The sequence below is a fragment of the Pelobates fuscus genome, chromosome 12, assembly GCF_036172605.1.
Source record: "Pelobates fuscus isolate aPelFus1 chromosome 12, aPelFus1.pri, whole genome shotgun sequence".
In the NCBI taxonomy this organism is placed as follows: Eukaryota; Metazoa; Chordata; class Amphibia; order Anura; family Pelobatidae; genus Pelobates; species Pelobates fuscus.
The window spans coordinates 39,935,516-39,954,437 of NC_086328.1; the positions used below are offsets into that span (position 1 = coordinate 39,935,516).

At 43.0% G+C, this 18,922-nt stretch overlaps 2 protein-coding genes across 2 annotated transcripts in view; both read right to left on the reverse strand.

Moving 5' to 3' along the window:
• Positions 1–6,261, reverse strand: part of LOC134578629 (inactive hydroxysteroid dehydrogenase-like protein 1) — a 1,053,979-nt gene extending 1,047,718 nt beyond the window's left edge. The window contains exon 1 of the mRNA XM_063437612.1: positions 6,145–6,261. The gene's annotated coding sequence lies outside the window, so the exon portion shown is untranslated. The remainder of the gene's footprint in view (positions 1–6,144) is intronic.
• Positions 1–18,922, reverse strand: part of HSD11B2 (hydroxysteroid 11-beta dehydrogenase 2) — a 60,276-nt gene that overhangs the window by 24,278 nt on the left and 17,076 nt on the right. The gene's annotated exons all lie outside the window — the stretch shown is intronic.

Consider the following 18,922-nt stretch of genomic DNA (forward strand, 5'->3'; position numbering starts at 1 on the left):
AATGTTGCCATGGTAACCACAGCCACACTCTGAGCTCAAGACAGGAACATTCAGAATCCAGCAGAGCTGCATGCTAGAGCCGCCAAGTCCTCTTTCCCTTGCTTTGACCTCCACATTGACTTGTGAATGCAAGGTCCAGCAGAAGAGATCCTCTGGTCTCCCCTGTCAGCTTCAGCCCATAGCCATCATGGCCCACCGGGCATTTACCAGTCTGAGCCTGGTGTCTGCCAGAGAGAGACAAACACAAGGATGCTCACTGCCAGTGTGCTCAACCAGTGGCAATATAAGGGACACTAGGGGTTCTAATGGCATCCCTGAAGTGGGTGCTCAAGTTACCTCCTCAAGGGATCTTCAACACTTTAGAGCATTTATTAAAATCTATTTCACCAAAATATAATAATTCAAAGTGTAGAAGACCGGACACGGTATTATGGTCAAAGCCTAAACTGACAACAAACCAAACCAAAGAAAATAAAACAAACCAAAAACAATTGTTAAAAGGTCAATATTGCACAGTCAGGATTTGTCAATTCCCACAGCTTTTGCCTTCATTGGCTGTGAGAATCAAGCATCCTTACATTGATCTTAGGAGGAAAGTTGATCTTTAGATTATACCACGAATGCTCCATGGACCTCAGTTCTACTTTTACACGAATAAGATACAGACCTGGCTTCTAGAGAATAAAGCACCAGCTGAATGTGTGTACCTTAATAAAAATGACACCTTATGAGGAGGAGATTCAAATAAGTATTTCTGTCTCTGGACTCTCACTCTGGCTGGCTTTTTCCTCAATGATGCCAGGAGAGTGATACAGAATTATAGTATTCTGGTTTTGACTAACTAGTTTGACTTGATCTCCTGTTTAGAGAAAGAAAATAAATTGAAAAAAATCAACGATAGGTATGTGTCTACTTTGTAATTTTCGAGGAAGGAAAGATCAGCTGTCAGATATCATTGAAGAAACCCAGAGACTTCATCAAGGTTATACAGGTCCTATTCTGGGTGAAAACTATGTGTTAAAATTCTTTTGTTTTTTCTATAGTGTTGCACTTTACTCCATAATAGCATCCGTTTCCCCTTGATCATCAACTTTTTAAAAAGACTCCCTCTACTGGATATTAGACGTGTGCACAAATCCCATCAATGAATCAAATTCCTGTTAATAAAATCGCTCAAAATTGCCTCACAAATCAATTTGTTTGTCCATAAATTGACAGGCATTTGATTCATTGAGCACAACTGAAAGGGATTTCTGCACAAGTCTGCAGGATATTATGACCAGATATCTCTATTGTTTTAGAGTTTGCACCTATTCACTTTTTCTTCTCTCCGTTAGCTTACATAATGCTTCCTACTAAAATATCCATCCAGTTTTTAACTCTGAAAGAAAGAAGTGCTGTCTACTGCGGTGTCTTCTCTTATATTAAAAGCGTTTTTGTGCAAAATTTTCATGTGCAATTTGGGTGTAATTACATCCTGCTGGACATTCGAATAAGGGAACATTTATCAAGGATCTCAACGGTCTCACTGTCCCATTGTCCCAATTTAGCTTCCCTGATATCCTCATTCAGGGACGTCAGAGAGCTGTCCCCAGGCAGCACAGCTCGGGTGCGTCATATGACACAGTTACACTAAGCAACAGGCACTAGGACCATACAGCGAGTGCTTCAGGAGTACCCTTGGCATGTTCCTGTAAATTGAGGCTTGGCAGGAGGCTGTCACTTTAGTATGCTTGACACCTGACTAAAGACACACTTATATTGGGTGGGCACTCCCACTTACCAGGCAAGCCTGCCTATTATGGCGGTCAACAGTGATGCAAATTCCATCATTGGCAATGCCCCCATAAAGCCTTGCCCACCCATGCCTATTCCATATCTCACAATGTATTCATTTAGCACCTCTTTCCAGGTCCTGATATGCAAAATGTTATTACTACTACTTGACTTAGTAATGTTTTAACCTTGAAGGATGAAAGACAGATGACTCTCCCAGGAGTAAAACAGATGACTTGATCAAACATTAGGGATATTGCAGCTACAGAACTAATTGCAGAGTTGTCTCACACACACCTTTGGATTATGACATTTCAAGGTTTACGGAAAGAAGGTTCAAACCACAAGTGCCCTGTGATACATTAGACTCCTACGCAATATCTGCCAACCCATTCATCACGAACAGGAAGAGTCGGCTGCCAGAACTTTATGTAACACAATAAAATGATAAACATAAGCAATAGTAAGGACAAGGACATACCGTTCCCTTGGGTTACTCACACATGGGAGAATTGCATGTTTCCATTATTAGTGAGAGGGGTGCGAGAGCAATTTTATATTTTGTTGTTTTTCTAAATTAATTTTCCTTATTAGAATGAATTCAAGTTACCGTAATTTCCCCCTTCTACCTCCACTTTGCATACCTTTGAGCAGGAAGGGAGAAATACTATAGGTAGCGGTCACTGCCAGTGCTTCAGTTCTGCACCTTGCAAAGCAATGATGGTATCAGAGCGTTACATCATAATGTATTACAAAAATAAGAGTCAAAAGATTTAGCAATGTCAGGATTTTGCAAAGCAGCCCCGAAGTTGCTTAATCAAAGTCCATATTTCAGCCCGGCTAGACACAACTAAAATGCAGAAATTTGGAATCTAGGATTGCAATGTTAAAACGAAAAAAAAATAAAAAAAATGGCAGCATGGAGAGACTAATGTGAAGATTCTCCATAAAATGGCAGCCCCCACCTACTCACCACGGGTGAAGGTAAGGTGACGGACAAATGGCATGTTCCCTGTGCTACTATATTAAAGGACCCATCCCACTGTTAACGGCTATGACTAACGGGTCACCTCTCAACTGCTGGGCATTATGGGGGAGGGGGATTCAGGGGACCAGAGAAAGGTTTAAACTTAATTATTAGGATACCCCATCTCCCTGCTTAAGGAAATGGGTATTAACACATAAGCAGCAACTAGCTGCTAATTATTCAAGGGATATGACTCAAACCACAGCATTTCAGGTCAGCTAATGGAGGATACAGTCTTCTCAATGGTCATATTGATCCCCATGTGCTTAGCTCCATTTTCAACCTTAATGCGGGTTCATTTGGTGGACTTGCTCTGGTATAAATTCTATGTAAATCTGCTAGTCCTATATATTGTAAATCACATACAAAATATTCAGACTAGTTTTTACCAATTGACATGGAGATATTCAGTTGAAATGCCTGAATTTAAATCATATCTGCCTTTAGATCATATGAAAATTGCTAACCAGTTAAAATGTGGTTATTTTATCGGAATTAAGGCCATCTAGACGCAATGTGGTGTATAGTGAATAATCCTGTAAGCTTTGGCATCTAACTATTAAGTGTGTACTGATAAGGCAAGAACAATTAGCACATCCCGTCCATCCCCTTTTACCAATATCCAGTGTGCACTCTGAAATCGACAGCCATACATGACCTCTTCAGCTCAAATTCTTTCACACTACTTGCACACTGAGACCTGACTGTCCTTCTCTCATCGGACTACGGCTTCCTTATGTTTCGGTGGGCTAAAAGTCTCCCACACTCCCAGACCATACAACTGTAAAGGAGGTGGTGTAGGTGTGACGAACTGAACCTCGTCACAGGCTCCTGGAGGGGCCTGCTTGCCAGCCTCCCCAGAAGCGGTGCCATTTAGCCCAAGACAGGACACCGGAAATAGATGGTGCAGATGGGACAGAGGTCTCTGCACCACACCTAGAAGGATGCTGGACGGCCGGTGGAGATCCCCGACCAACCCTGCAGGAATACCAGGAGAAGGAGTTAGGCGATCCCTCCTTTCCACAGCAGATTCCCAACTGGGTCCTGGAGGTAGTGGAGGGGACAGCAGTCTCCACTATCCCAATTCCAGCATCAGAGCTGGCATCAGAGCAGAGCACCGCTAACCTGTCCCCTTGTTACAAGGCAGTACTATCCACTAGTCCCCCCTGCAGAGGAGCTGGCATATGGCCTCTGCTCTCCCCTTCCCCTTTGTCCAGGACCTGAATACCTGCAGGTCACCCCAGCAGAAGCGCTGGCTACAGGGCAGAGCACCACTGGCCTCTGCCCCCTAAGCCCAGGCTGCGCCAAGACTGGGAGCAAAGGAGAGACCGTGGGTGTCAGACCCCCACACAGCAACCTGGGACTGACAGGATAGACCAGGGCACCAGAGACCGACCATTAGTCCCGATTCCCTAGAACTGTTTTGGGCATAGGACCATGTGCACGTCGCTCAAAATTATGACTTCCATGGAAATCCCGAACCCCTGAACCAATCTTGGTGATTTTTGTATATGTTGGTCCCTCAGATTGGGGCTATCAGTGGGTAACTTTTGTGGGGTTTCCATGTGTTTTGGGAGTACTTTCAGGTTATTGTAAATATAGGTTTTCTGTGCCTGAAGATAATTGAGTTTAGTACTGTTCCTGACTCAATTCTTTCTCAGGCACAGGGAGGGATTATTTTGTTTTGTGTGGGAGTGTCCTGGACCTGAGAGCCAATGTTATTACCGTGTGTACTTTGTCACAGTCCCCTCTCAGGTCCAGTGGGGAATGCCCCTGGAATATGTTAGGGATAACCCCTTGCATGGGGACTTCCATATAAGGCCAGTTGTGGCTGATATTAAACAGTTCCTCTTCACCTTTAACATAGAGCCTTGTCTCGTGTGTGGAGGGAACAGCTATATTCACTCTGGGGATTGCTATACTCATACTCCCTTGGATCATTAGCTCTTGTATCCTAATTCTCCTTGGCCTTTCTGCTACTTCTTCTCATCCACTGCAATTTCAGTCTACAAGATACCACTCTCTCCTGGTGTTCTTTCTACCTCTCCCAGCATTCTTTTAGTGTTGCTTTCTCTGGCTCTGCCTCTTCTCCCCAATCCCTCTCTTTTGGTGTTGCCAAAGGTCTGTCCTTGGTCCACTATTGTTCTCAATCTATACTGCCTCCCTTGGTAAACCCATCAGCTCATTTGGATTCCACTTATTTCTCACTACCCCTCTTGACTCGTGTCTCTGACTGCCTCTCTCCTATTTCCAATTCGATGGCTGCTCATTTCCTTAAAGTTAACCGGTCCAAAACAGAACTTCTGGTCTTCCCTCCCTCAAATGTTGCTACTCCCTTGTCCGTTTCCCTCCAAGTCAATGGGGCTACCATCAGCTCTACCTTGCAGGCTCGCTGTCTAGGTGTTCTCTCTGACTCCAACCTCTCCTTCACGCCTCATGTCCAATCAATTGACAAATCCTGCTGCTTCCATCTCAAAAACAAAGCGCAGATCTGCCCCTATTTAATGCCAGATACAGCTAATAAGGTGCTTGTTCATGCCGCTATCCTCTCACCTTGACTACTGTAATCCGCTTCTCAGTGGTCTTACGTGTTCCCAACTTGCCCCGTTACAGTCTATAATGAATGTGGTGGCAAGGCTCATTTTCCTCTCCGAGAAACACAGTCCCAACTACAAAGAAGAGGAACCTGAAATGCTGGAATATTCCTTAAAAGATAGCGTATATTAATTAAATAAATGGACCATAGATCTAAGTATACAAACAAGAAAATATCTTTACATATTACGAATTGTGTTGTGCCACATAAGAAAAATGGAGTATGAGACTATATTAAAACAGAAGTTACAATGATTTGGAAACTTCCTTTATTTTGTGCTAGGACAAATGTGAACCGGATAGGATTAAGCTTAACCAAATACCTTTGGGAAAAGTTACTCCACGTCAGGTAGCTTATCAAAGTAGAAACACCCTGTTGAGGCTAGCTGTTTGTAAAGTAAAATTGAAACAGAATATCTACTTGATATGCTACATCAGAATAACATTGTGTATATGATTATAGCCAGGGCCGGTGCAAGGATTTTTGCCGCCCTAGGCAAAAGTAAAGTTTGCCCCCCCCCCGCCCCCCATGTGACATCACAATGCCCCACCCATATGATATGCCATGTTAACTAACGCCAGTGCTGCAGTGCCGCCGTGTTTACATTAAAAGGCCTGCAGGGACAGGCTATAGACACCAGAACCACTACATTAAGCTGCAGTGGTTCTGGGGACTCTAGTGTTTCTTTAATGTGAGGTAAATTAGAGATAAGTGCCACGAATAATATGCTAGATTGCCTACTTACAATCAGATGAGGATGGTGATGGGCTCTGGCTGCAGTCTGGCTCCACTGGTCTGGTGTAGAACAGGCTCTCTGGAGGCTGTTTGTAACTGTGGTCACAAAAATCAATGTTCTGGGAGAACGGGAAGCAGCTTTATTTTTTGGGGGCCCTTTACACCGCTCAAGGTCTGTGTCCCAGGGTCCACCTTCATGTTCCACCAATGAGTTTGTTCACAGGGGGTGGAGTGTGTAGGGGATGTCCTGATATGTGTGTAAGGAATGCATTGTGTGAATCTGTGTTTGTATGTGTAAGGGCTGCAAGGTGTGTTTCTGTGTATGTACGGAATGCAGTGTGTGCGTCTGTAAGGGGTGCATTGAGTCTGTGTAAGGGGTGCATTGAGTGTGTGTAAGGAATGCATTGTGTGTTTCTGTGTGTGTAAGGGATGCATTGCTTGTGTGTGTGTGTGTCTGTGTGTGTAATGCATTGTGTGTTTTTCTGTGTGTAAGGGGTGCATTGTGTGTGTGTGATGGATGTCAATCTCTCCCCCCTCCCTTGTCACTCTCTTCTCCCCCCTCTCCCTCCCTTGTCACTCTCTTCTCCCCCCCTCTTTTGTCACTCTCTTCTCCCCCTCCCTTGTCATTCTCTTCTCCCCCGTTGTCACTCTCTTCTCCCTTCCCCACTCTTATTCTCCCTTCCTCCCCCATCAATTCCCCTCCCTGTCAATTTCTTCTCCCTCCTTTTAATTTCACCCCCCCTTTCAATTTATCCCCCCTCCCTTTCAATTTATCCCCCCTCCCTTTCAATTTATCACCCCATCCCTTTCAATGTATCCCCCCACCCTCCCTTTCAATTTATCCCCCACCATCCCTGTCAATTTATTCCCCCCTCCCTTTCAATTTATCCCCCCACCCTCCCTTTCAATTTATCCCCCCACCCTCCCTGTCAATTCCCCCCTTTCAATTTATCCCCCCTCCCTTTCAATTTATCCCCCCACCCTCCCTGTCACTTTATTTCCCCCCTTTCAATTCCCCCTCCCTGTCAATTAACCCCCCCTCCTTCACAATTAATCCCCCCCCTTACAATTTATCCCCCCTCCTCCCTGTCACTTTATTTCCCCCCCTTTCAATTCCCCCCTCCCTTACAATTTATCCCCCCTCCTCCCTGTCACTTTATTTCCCCCCCTTTCAATTCCCCCTCCCTGTCAATTAATCCCCCCTCCTCCCTGTCACTTTATTTCCCCCCTTTTCAATTCCCCCTTCCTGTCAATTAATCCCCCCCTCCCTTACAATTTATCCCCCCTCGTCCCTGTCACTTTATTTTCCCCCCTTTCAATTCCCCCCTCCCTGTCAATTAATCCCCCCCTTACAATTTATCTCCCCCCTCCTCCCAGTCACTTTATTTCCCCCCCCTTTCAATTCCCCCCTCCCTGTCAATTAATCCCCCCCCCTTACAATTTATCCCCCCACCCTCCCCTACCTCTATTGTAGCATGGCCGAGCCCTGTATGATCCGCGGGTACAGGGAGCTTTTGTTTCCTGTACCCGGCCGGACTAAAAGGAAGTGAACACTCAGTGTTCACTTCCTGTTAGTCCGGCCGGGTACAGGAGACAGATGCTCCCTGTACCCGCGGACAATACAGGGCTCAGCCACGCTACAGTGAGGGAGTGACAGGAGGGAGCGCTGAGTGCTTCCCTCCTGTCAGTCCCTCTCCTCATGCTGCGCCCGGGCGGTGCGCCCTCATGGACACACCAGCCCGGGCAAGGCTGCAGACGCCTGAGGCTCTCTGCAGAGCGCTCGGGCGGCTGCAGCATGAGGGGGGCTGGCGCTCCTGGCGGCGCCCCTTCCCAAGGGGCACCCTAGGCGGCTGCCTTGTCCGCCTAACAGGTAGCGCCGGCCCTGATTATAGCAAACAGTGGCAGTATTAGATTGAGCTGGACAGACAGTGACAATTGAACATTAGAGTATAAAGGTGTAGTAAATCATTATTAATCTTCCCCCATGTGAGTGGGAGTAGGTATAATATTAGTAAAACTGTCCAAGGTACCGCTAGTATAGAAGATCCCACTTTTCAGAGTTTCTACGGGTACATAAAGGGTAACAACCTAGGTAGAAAAAGCAAAAACTACACCTGTTCACATCTAATTTATGTTGGAGAGGATGTGGACAGACAGGTACTTTATACCAAATTTTCTGGTAATGCCCAAAACTAACCAACTACTGGCAAAAAAAGATTAGAAATGATCAGATCTATCACCGAGTTCCCTGTCGATCATGCTTACTTAACCTTCTCCTTGAAGATTTGTCAACTCACTAAAGAATAATGTTAGGCCACCTCCTAATGTCGGCTACATCAATAATTCCTAGATAATGGAAATCTGTTACAATTTCCTCTGTCAAAGACGTTTAACTTTTTTTTTTTTTTTTTTTTAAATAAAAGATGTGAACTTGCTCTCCGAGTACCATCGGCTACTAATGTGTTCCTCAGACATGACTGGTCTGAGTGGGAGAAGACAATGAGGAGTAAGTACAAGCTTGATGATGTTTCCACCTGACCAAAAAACGTTTTATCACTTATGTTTGACTGCTTGCTTACCGCATTTGTCATGTAATATATATGATATCTATATAAATATACATGACGTAAAATTTTATCTATTTTCTTCCTAACCATACGTTTTTTACATATCAGACCATCGATGTTTTTATTACCATCATACCATCCCCAGTTTTTATTTTTTACTTTTAAGTTATTTTTTTCCCCATTTATGATCTTTGTGTTGTTACTCATAGTATTGATAATTTAATTATAACAAAGATCCTTGCTATTAGGTCACTGTTCATATACCATAATGTTTAAACATTATTGACTGTTGAAAACGTTGACAAAAATGTACAATTGTTATTTTTATTATTTATTTTTTTAAAACAATAAAAAAAATTAATTGAAAAGAAAAAGAGAAAACTCCTAATACCTCGGAATCTAAGATTTCCTACATACCAATTAAACCAGAGTTAAACTGGCAAATCATATTAGGTGGCGAGACCTAATTGTGCGGTATGATCTGACGATCAGATTCCTTTTCCATCACTGGAAATTATGTCTGTCTGGATCTCGTACCTGTCACTTAAGATGCAATTACTCATTTCAGAGGTTCTGTATAATTTGTAGTTTGTCCCCCCCCCCCCCCCCCCCTACTGATTTCTTTAGCTATTTAACGCTTAAATAAGAGTTGCATTTTAAGTTTCAAATAGAATTTTTCTTTTAGAGCTTGATTGTTCCAGCACGCCACTTTCTCCCGTGGTTCGAGACCCTTTGTGCCTATTGAAACTGCATACACTAGAGACATAGAGACAAATGAATACATAAGATGTGCATACAACCCACCGACACATTGATAAATCCAGGGATGTACCAATAAAGAAAAGAATCGTGAAATTAACACTGAAAGCAAAAACACTAATTTTCTACTAACAGAACACCACAGTCAAACATTTTCTCAATATAGTGTATTTAAGAGCATGCCAATAGAGGTCTATCCAAGGATCAGACAGTTTATGAAGCCAGAATTCATTTCCAAACCATTATAGGGAAACATTTGAAATTACAGAGGCATAATTTTTTTATGAATGGGTCAAGAACAACATGGATCCAACTCATAAGATATACGCCAAACCACAACAAAATACATAAAGCAACAGTGTGTGGAATATTACAGGTTAGAAAGACCAGGCTTAAGACAGAAGACCTCTGAGGAATGGATTGTTAGGAGCAAAACTAATGGAAAGACAAAAGAGTAATGCATACAAAAAATACAATGTGTGGCCATAAAAATTACACATAGAGGCAAGGGGAGATTTTTCGCAAGGTATTAGATGCAAGGAAGAAACCCGTGACTGGCTTGACAAAGACCCTGTATTTAAGTTGAAATGTTGCTGCATCCACACAGATGGATTCAATCACTTACTTACTACTTCGATGTTTTGGCTCGATTTTTGTTCTTACCATGTATGATAGATTGCCATGCTCTTTCAGGTTCTCCCCTTTTGGGCTTTACAAGTGATGCAAGTGGCGCTATTGGCATGGCCTTGTAGGCCAACCCATCTGCTATCCTGATTTCATACTCCTTAATTTTGGGAGAAATTTATAAACCAACATTTATAAATCCACACATTATTAATACTAAATTAATTCTTAACCAGTAGCATGGATCCCAAACGTGATTCATTAAACAACAAAAAATGTGCAAAATTAAACCCAGTGCTTTTCATGGACCCAACTTGGGTCTTCAGCCCAACCCCCTCTCAGCAACATCCCTGGTTCAAGCTACTCTGTGGTAAAAATCCATTTTCCTCGAATCTGTTCCCAGCAGTGATTAGTTTCTTAAAGCCAGTTCCTAGACAGAATATACTTTGGAAGACAGCCAGGAAATAAAGAGAGAAACTTGGGTAGAAGCCATCCATTCACTCTGACAGTGTCAGTTTTACATACTGCTTAGACACTCAAAATGTTTCTACAGCAATGCTAAGTCACACAAGCCTAAAATGATCAAAATCCTATCTGGCCTGGAAAACCGCTCCATTTTTTTTTCTATGGTTTAAATATCATTTTTCAAAAAGCATATAATAAAAAGGCAGTCTGGAATTCAGAAAGTGATGTTGTATTACTCTTTAAAGAAACTTTTTAAAGCGACACACTAAGATAGAATTGAAACCCAAGTGTTAAGTAGAAATAAATGAAAAATGTATTAAAAAAAAAAAAAAAAAAGAAAAGAAAACACAGAATCAAGTTTGAACTCTTGATGTAACTCCCTATGATTTGCAACTTGTGCATTGAGCTTTGCCTATGGAATAAAAAAAAAAGATTTCGTCCAATCCTGCCTATCCATTATTTTCTGTAGAAACACAGAGAACATCCCATAATTTCCTGCCCAGAAGAGAGTATGTGACATGCAAGCTCAGCACTCCTCAACTACGTGTTTATATAGGTGGCACTCAGAATGGGAATGGGGCAAAACTAGATATGAACAAATACGCTCATAGATGGATTGGTCATTTGTGATTCCAAAGGAAATACCATCCACTATTATTTAATTTACTTTTATAAAGCCCCCTGTGCCTGAATCGTTCCCCTCCCCCCCCCCCCCCCCCCCCGAGTGCTGTATATTTGATAAAAAAAAAAAAGTTAAATTAATCCCTACTTTTCCTTATGTATAAGCTGACAAAATGCGACAACGGGCGGGGCATAAAGGATGGTTCTGTATCAGTTGCCAATCATATGTCCCTACAATCCACCAATAAAATCATATCACACAAAACGGACAAATGACATAATGGTCAGTGGAGAACAAACTGGCTGCTCCCAGGTATTGAAATCTGGCACAAGGAAGAAAAGATAATTAAATATTAATAAAGGCAAGTGTCAAGAGAGAGAGTATAATCATAAATATATATATTAAAATTACAGTATTTAGGATAGTTATAGTTCTCAAGTCATCTTCATTCACTTCTACAGTAGGACAGATTAGAGGGAGAGAGGTCCGTGATCCTGTACACTGAATCACCAAAAAAAAAAGTGATGGCTGGTAGATTTCAGGCAATTAGGCCAAGTTCGTTTTTGGAAGTCCCTACTGTTATGTCACGGACGGACAGCTGTGAAGTGTTACATTTTACAGAAAATATTAGTCTGTTAAGAAATAGCGATCCTCCTGGGCCAAAGGTCTACAACTGGAAAAATTACCATGGAAACCAAATGTTTGTTTAATACAAATTAACGTTAAATGTGAATTGCTCCAGATAAAAAAAATCCATTGGTTTTTCCCCTTTTGATAATATTATATATTTAACCATTTGTTAAAGAGATTAGAAAGTTCAGTTAGTACTAAATATGGTAAAGTTACATTTTAGCATATATATTTTTTTAGTTATATTTTTCTCCTTGCTGTTTTTAAACTTTTTCCCTCTTTTTTTACCCCCTCTTGCTGTTTATATTCCCCCTCCTTGTGGGTGCTGCTGTTGAGCTAATTAGAGGGGGTGCCCCTTAATTTCCACCTGTGTGGTATTTGTATTGTCAATATAAACCCACTGCTGACTGAAGGATAGGAGAAACAAGAAGGGTGGTGTGGTATGTTTGTATGTCAACCATGAGTTAAAGTCAAATCTTAGGCATGTGGAGTGTGACGAGGAAAATGTGGAAGCTTTATGGGTAGATATCTGCTTGAGGCAAACAAAGGGAAATCAATTATTGGTTGGTATATGTTATACACCACCTAATGTAAATATTATGAGGAAGAACAGCTATTAGAGCAAATTGGGAAAACGTTAATTATTGGAGATTTTAACTACCCGGACATAAATTGGGATAGAGGGAAAGGGGAATCATGTTTTTGAATGTGTTAAATGACACCTTCCTGTCACAACTGGTACAAGCACCAATTAGAAAGGATGCTTGTCTGGATCTCGTTATAACAAACAATGTTGATCTTTTGACCAACCTTCAAGTAGGAGAGCATTCGGGAAATAGTGATCACAATATGGTAATTTTTAAAATAAACTCAAAAAAGCAAAAGCACGTGGGGTATACTAAAACGTATAATTTAAAAAAAAAACAATTTCAATAAGATAAGGGCAGCTCTACAATATATTGACTGGCATAAAGTCCTTAGTGAAAAAAACACTGCAGATAAATGGAAACTATTCAAACACATATTAGAAAGGTACATTTCTCAGTATGTACCATTGGGTAATAAATATAAAATAAACAAATTGAAACCAATGTGGCTTAGTAGAGAAGTAAAACAAGAGATTAAAAATAAGAAAAAGGCATTTAAAATCGGACAAATCAGAAGCATCCTATATAAGAAGCCAATAATGCTTACAAAAAAGGCAATTAAAGTGGCTAAACTAGAAAATGAGAAATTGATTGCCAAAGAATGCAAAACCAACCCCCAAAAAAACCAAAAAACTGAAAGTGTAGGTACACTGGAAACAGAGCTGGGTCTGTTATTTAATATTTCTGCCATTTCCTGGTCTTCATTAACTAACAATTTTTCTTCAATATATATTAATGAGGATCCTATGTCAAGAGATATGCAAGTGATTGCTGCAAAAAAACTTGCAGATAACTTGTGATTGTATGACTCAAGACAAGGTGCTACAGAAGTTAAAGAAAATTTATGTAAATAAAGCTCCGGGGCCTGACGGTATTCACCCACAAGTACTTAAGGAGCTAAGTGGGGAAATAAGTAAACCTCTGTAGTTAATCTTTCAAGATTATTTTGTTTCAGGTATTATACGAAGGCAGATGTTGTTCCTATATTTAAAAAGGGTTCAAAAACCTTGCCTGAAAATTATGGACCTGTGAGCTTAACTTCTGTGACTGGGAAAATATTTGAAGGGCTATTAAATGGACACTCCAGGCACCCAGACCACTTCTGCCCATTGGAGTGGTCTGGGTGCCAACTCCCACTACCCTTAACCCTGCAAGTGTAATTATTGCAGTTTTTTCTAAACTGCAATAATTACCTTGCAGGGTTAACTCCACCTCTAGCCTGTATTACCTAGTTAGCCTGTTACCTAAGGACAAGCACACTGTTTAACTAACTTGTTTCAATAACGCTCTCTCTGATATAACTGACCTAGCCTGTTAATATATAAAAAAATGTGCATGTTTCTTGTATGCCCTGCATGTTAAGCGGGAAGAAATGCCTGAGGATTGCTATTGGGGCACCTTAAGCCTGCTTGTACTATTATTATGCACCGCAAGAAAAAAATAAAAAAATAAAAAAAATTTTAAATCTCTTTAGTTTAGAAAAACGGCGCCTGAGAGGGGATATGATAACATTATACAAATATATTCGGGGCCAGTACAAACCATTATCTGGAAACCTATCCATAAACAGGGCTATACATAGGACATGGGGTCATGCATTTAGGCTGGAAGAAAGGAGATTTAATCTAAGGCAAAGAAAAGGTTGGGTTTTTTTTACAGTAAGAGCCTGAAGAGGTGGTTTTATCAGAGTCCATACAGATGTTTAGACAGAAATTGGATAAATGCTATCAAAAACATAACAGAGGGGGGGCGGGGCCGGGCCGGGCCGCCGAGCAGAGCGGTCGCAAGATGGCTGAGCTCCTGCAAATGAAGACATCTTAAAGCTTAGGAAATAGGACATTAAGCACCCAACTCACCAACTTCCGCGGCCCTCGACAGAAACGGGCTACCGGAACCAGGGAGAGGCTTGCTCCCTGAGTTTTAGTCCCCTGGAGGGGAGATCTCTGCAGCAACAGGCGGGACCTCCCCTGGCGGTGAGTGGAGTGGACGGCCGCCGCTCCACTATCCCGCCTAACGGAGCACGACAGCAAAACTACTCCCACGCGGCCCCGGTCCCGTTCCCCCCCCTCTGGACCGGGGGGGTGATCCCGGTCCACACCCGGTGACCGCGACTGTGAGACTGAGGGGCCCGATTGCTGCCTCCAAAATGGCGGGCGCCATGTGCGCAGACAGCAAGAGGTACATCTTATCCCTCCCCACTCAAAACGGCTCCTACCGCCTGATCCCAGCCCTCGCAGCCACTTAAGCCGGCACTGAGAGGCACAGATGACCCGAACAAGCGGGAAACAGCGGCTGCATGGGGGAGACGGAGCAGTGGGCAGCAACCCTCCCTGCCAGGAGCGAGTGTGCCGGTTGCCGGTGCGACATCTGTACTGGAGGACCGATCAGGCGCTCACACACCACCCAGCCTGCAACAAGACAGCTCGAACTGCGGACTCTCACGGAGATCCTTGCTACAGCCCAGACAATGGACGCCACAGCCGACGAGTACTTGCATGTGCAGGGCCCAACACCGGCAGAAGATTCATCCGATGGCGAAGGGGATCACAGCTACACCTCCCGCATGCCAGAGGCTCCTGCCTAAAGCCGGAGTCGGGGGAACCCCCAGGACTGAGGGCCCAGAGGCTGTAAGCACCAACCATTGTGGACACACGATACGACCCACCAATAATACTACCTTCCTCTTTGCCCTTTCGCCTAGGTTGTATTACCCTCTAATCTTGCCATTTACCAACCAGCTACTGTCATACTGCAACACACGCTAACATGCTATACCACCCTAGTATTGTCAAGCTTCAATCATTTTAGTCACGCACTTAGCCTGTATACCCTCATGCAAGTACAAAAAATGTTTTCTTAGCGCTAGAAATACGCCTGCAGCCTATATAAACTACAGGACCAAACTTATGAGACCAGTATAGCGAGGGAACAGAATTATTCCACAACACTTATGTTATTATCTAAGTATTGCATTGTTATTTTGCGTTAATCAGCCAGAGCAACCTGTTGCTTGATTTATTTTACTCCCTCTTCCATGACAAGTCTTCCCTTTATCATTTTATTCTTTGTTATTATAAAAAGTGCAGTATTTTGACATTTCTCAACCCTATTAAGCCTACTCTTGTACATTCTTGTATACTCCCATGTGTAATGTCACAGCAAGCTTGTCTGTTATACTCTGCACTCACAAACTCTTGCGACTAAACTAGTATAAATGCGGACTGTATAGATGAGATAAGCTACATATCCAACCATATAGCGACTACATAAACGACTACAAAAACTAATCCACTAGCTTGTAACTCAGCTTGTAGACACAAATATAACTACTAGACCACTGTTTTCTTTTTATGTGCAACGCTGGGGCCCAACGCAGATATAATCGTTTGTCAAATCGATTGCTAACGTATACACAAAATTGCCTAGGTTAGCATGTTCAACAAAAATAAAATTTGTGCAAGTTTCTCATGCCACTGTTTAACTCATATGTAACTTTATGTAAATTAACGCTGTTGTGGCGTATGACAATGCCCTGTAATCTACTGCACAACAAAAATAAAGAATTAAAAAAAAAAAAAAAAACATAACAGAGGGATATAATTTCTAATTAGTGGGGTGATATCTGCTTGATCCAAGGAGACATCGGAGGGTCAATTCCTAGTTTGTTGCAAAATTTGAAGCGCTTCAGACTGGGTTTTTTGCCTTCTTTTGGATCAACAGCAAAATCATATGTGAGGAAGGCTAAACGCAAGTCTCTTTTCAGCTTTGTAACTACCGTATTTATCGGCGTATAACACGCACCGGCGTATAACACGCACCTCATTTTTAGAAAGAAATTCCAGGAAATTTCCCCCCCTCCCATAGTATTCCCCCCCCTCATCCCATAGTATTCCCCCCTCATCCCATAGTGTCCCCCCCCTTTCCATAGTATTCTCCCCCCCTCCCCTCCCATAGTATTCTCCCCCCTCCCCTCCCCTCCCATAGTATTCTCCCCCCTCCCCTCCCATAGTATTCTCCCCCCTCCCCTCCCCTCCCATAGTATTCTCCCCCCTCCCCTCCCCTCCCATAGTATTCTCCCCCCTCCCCTCCCCTCCCATAGTATTCTCCCCCCCTCCCCTCCCATAGTATTCTCCCCCCCTCCCCTCCCATAGTATTCTCCCCCCCTCCCCTCCCATAGTATTCTCCCCCCTCCCCTCCCATAGTATTCTCCCCCCTCCCCTCCCATAGTATTCTCCCCCCATCCCCTCCCATAGTATTTCCCCCCATCCCCTCCCATAGTATTTCCCCCCATCCCCTCCCATAGTATTTCCCCCCCATCCCCTCCCATAGTATTTCCCCCCCTCCCCTCCCATAGTATTTCCCCCCCTCCCCTCCCATAGTATTTCCCCCCCTCCCCTCCCATAGTGTACTTTCCCCCCTCCCCTCCCATAGTGTACTTCTTCCCCCCTCCCCTCCCATAGTGTACTTCCCCCCCCTCCCCTCCCATAGTGTACTTCCCCCCCCTCCCCTCCCATAGTGTACTTTCCTCCCCCTCCCCTCCCATAGTGTACTTTCCTCCCCCTCCCCTCCCATAGTGTACTTTCCTCCCCCTCCCCCTCCCCTCCCATAGTGTACTTTCCTCCCCCTCCCCTCCCATAGTGTACTTTCCTCCCCCTCCCCTCCCATAGTGTACTTTCCTCCCCCTCCCCTCCCCTCCCATAGTGTACTTTCCTCCCCCTCCCCTCCCATAGTGTACTTTCCTCCCCTCCCATAATTACTTACCTGTCCTGAAGCGTGGGCCGGCTTCACAGCGCGCACCGCGGTACAGGAACTTTAATTTCAGGTTCCGGTTTCCGGCGGGACTGAAAGGAAGTGTGCACACTATTGTGCACACTTCATTTCAGTCCCGCCGGAAACCGGAACCTGAAATTAAAGTTCCTGTACCGCGGTGCGCGCTGTGAAGCCGGCCCACGCTTCAGGACAGGTAAGTAATTATGGGATATCGGCGTATAACACACACCCACAATTTTTCCCCTATTTTCAGGGGAAAAAAGTGCGTGTTATACGCCGATAAATACGGTATATAATATTAATAATAGTAATAAAAGTAAAAGCATCAATCCAGCATGGGTTGTCTGCCAGAAATACAATACAGATATTAAATGCATGAACCCACGACTAAAACTAATTGAAATTTGCCATCAAAATTAACACTACTCCAAACATTTCAAATTTACACTTTAATGATAGAGAGTGGGGTTATGGTGAGGGGCAGGGAAATTATAGATGCCTTATTAATTAGTTTAGGCAGCCAAGATGGAATTTAGAACAATAACAATGTATGTAATTTATTCAGACTGATTTCTAAACACATGTATTGTAGTCTAGACTGTAAGCTCGTTTGAGCTGGGTCCTCATCTACTCATTGTTCTTGTGTCACTGTGTAATTGTCTATGATATTTAGGGCCAAAATATATAGACTGTCCCTCCTACATAGGGACACTTTGGAGGTATGCACATTTCAAAAGGGACCGTTCTTAGCTTTATGTTGTTGAAGATCTAAGAATGATTCTTGTTTTCAGAATTGAGGTTTGCCTGTATAGGCTGAGCAGGTATATGGTATAGATGGGTTGTCTTTGTATTTTTTTGAGTTCTTATTTGTGAGCATTACTAGTGGCAAAAATGACACAGAGTGTCATTAGCCAGCAGAAAAGCATAATGGGATTTCTTTTAATGCTGGCAAGAATTTGCTATAATTGACATCCGTATTACGCTTATGTTTTGAAATTCCCACGTCCTCAGATAAATTTTGGGGAAATAAAAATACCTTGGTTCAATACAGCTAATATCTCAATTATCAACGTAATGAAGAATGCAAATTGCCTTGTTCAGTGGGTCAAAGAATAAGTCAGGGTGGAGGTTTACAGCTGGTTAAAAAGCAGGTCAAACCGTCCAATCGCTTATGTTGTAAAATGATGTGATATGGAGGGAGCAATTACGGAAAATGTTGTCCTAACCTGAACCCTAGAATACTAAAGTCAACATAGTATCATTATGAAGAATATCACTTGATCCATGGTGCAATTTGGGCGTGAAGGTTCACCATTTGTTAAAGAGATTAGAAAGTTCAGTCAGTTCTAAATGTTGTCAAATTATCTTTTATTATATAATATCAAAAGTAACAGCATAAATTCAGCAAGGGTTGTCTGCCAGCAATACAATACAGCGATCAAATGCATCCATAGGAGTTGCTGAGGAAGATTTTTTTGGGGGAGGGAGTGGAGACCCCAGACGTGGGACCCTTTAGCCCTGATCTATACAGGTAGTGGAGGGATTGATTAGATTAGGATAGATATATCTCTGCAAGGCTCCTAAAGAGGAGAGGGTGGTGCCCTCCCAGTGAGGGTGCTAGGGAAACAGAAATTGTTCCACACCACCCTATTATTTTGGTAGCGTGGCAGGACACACTGGATTCCCACCTGTTATTGCTTTTGT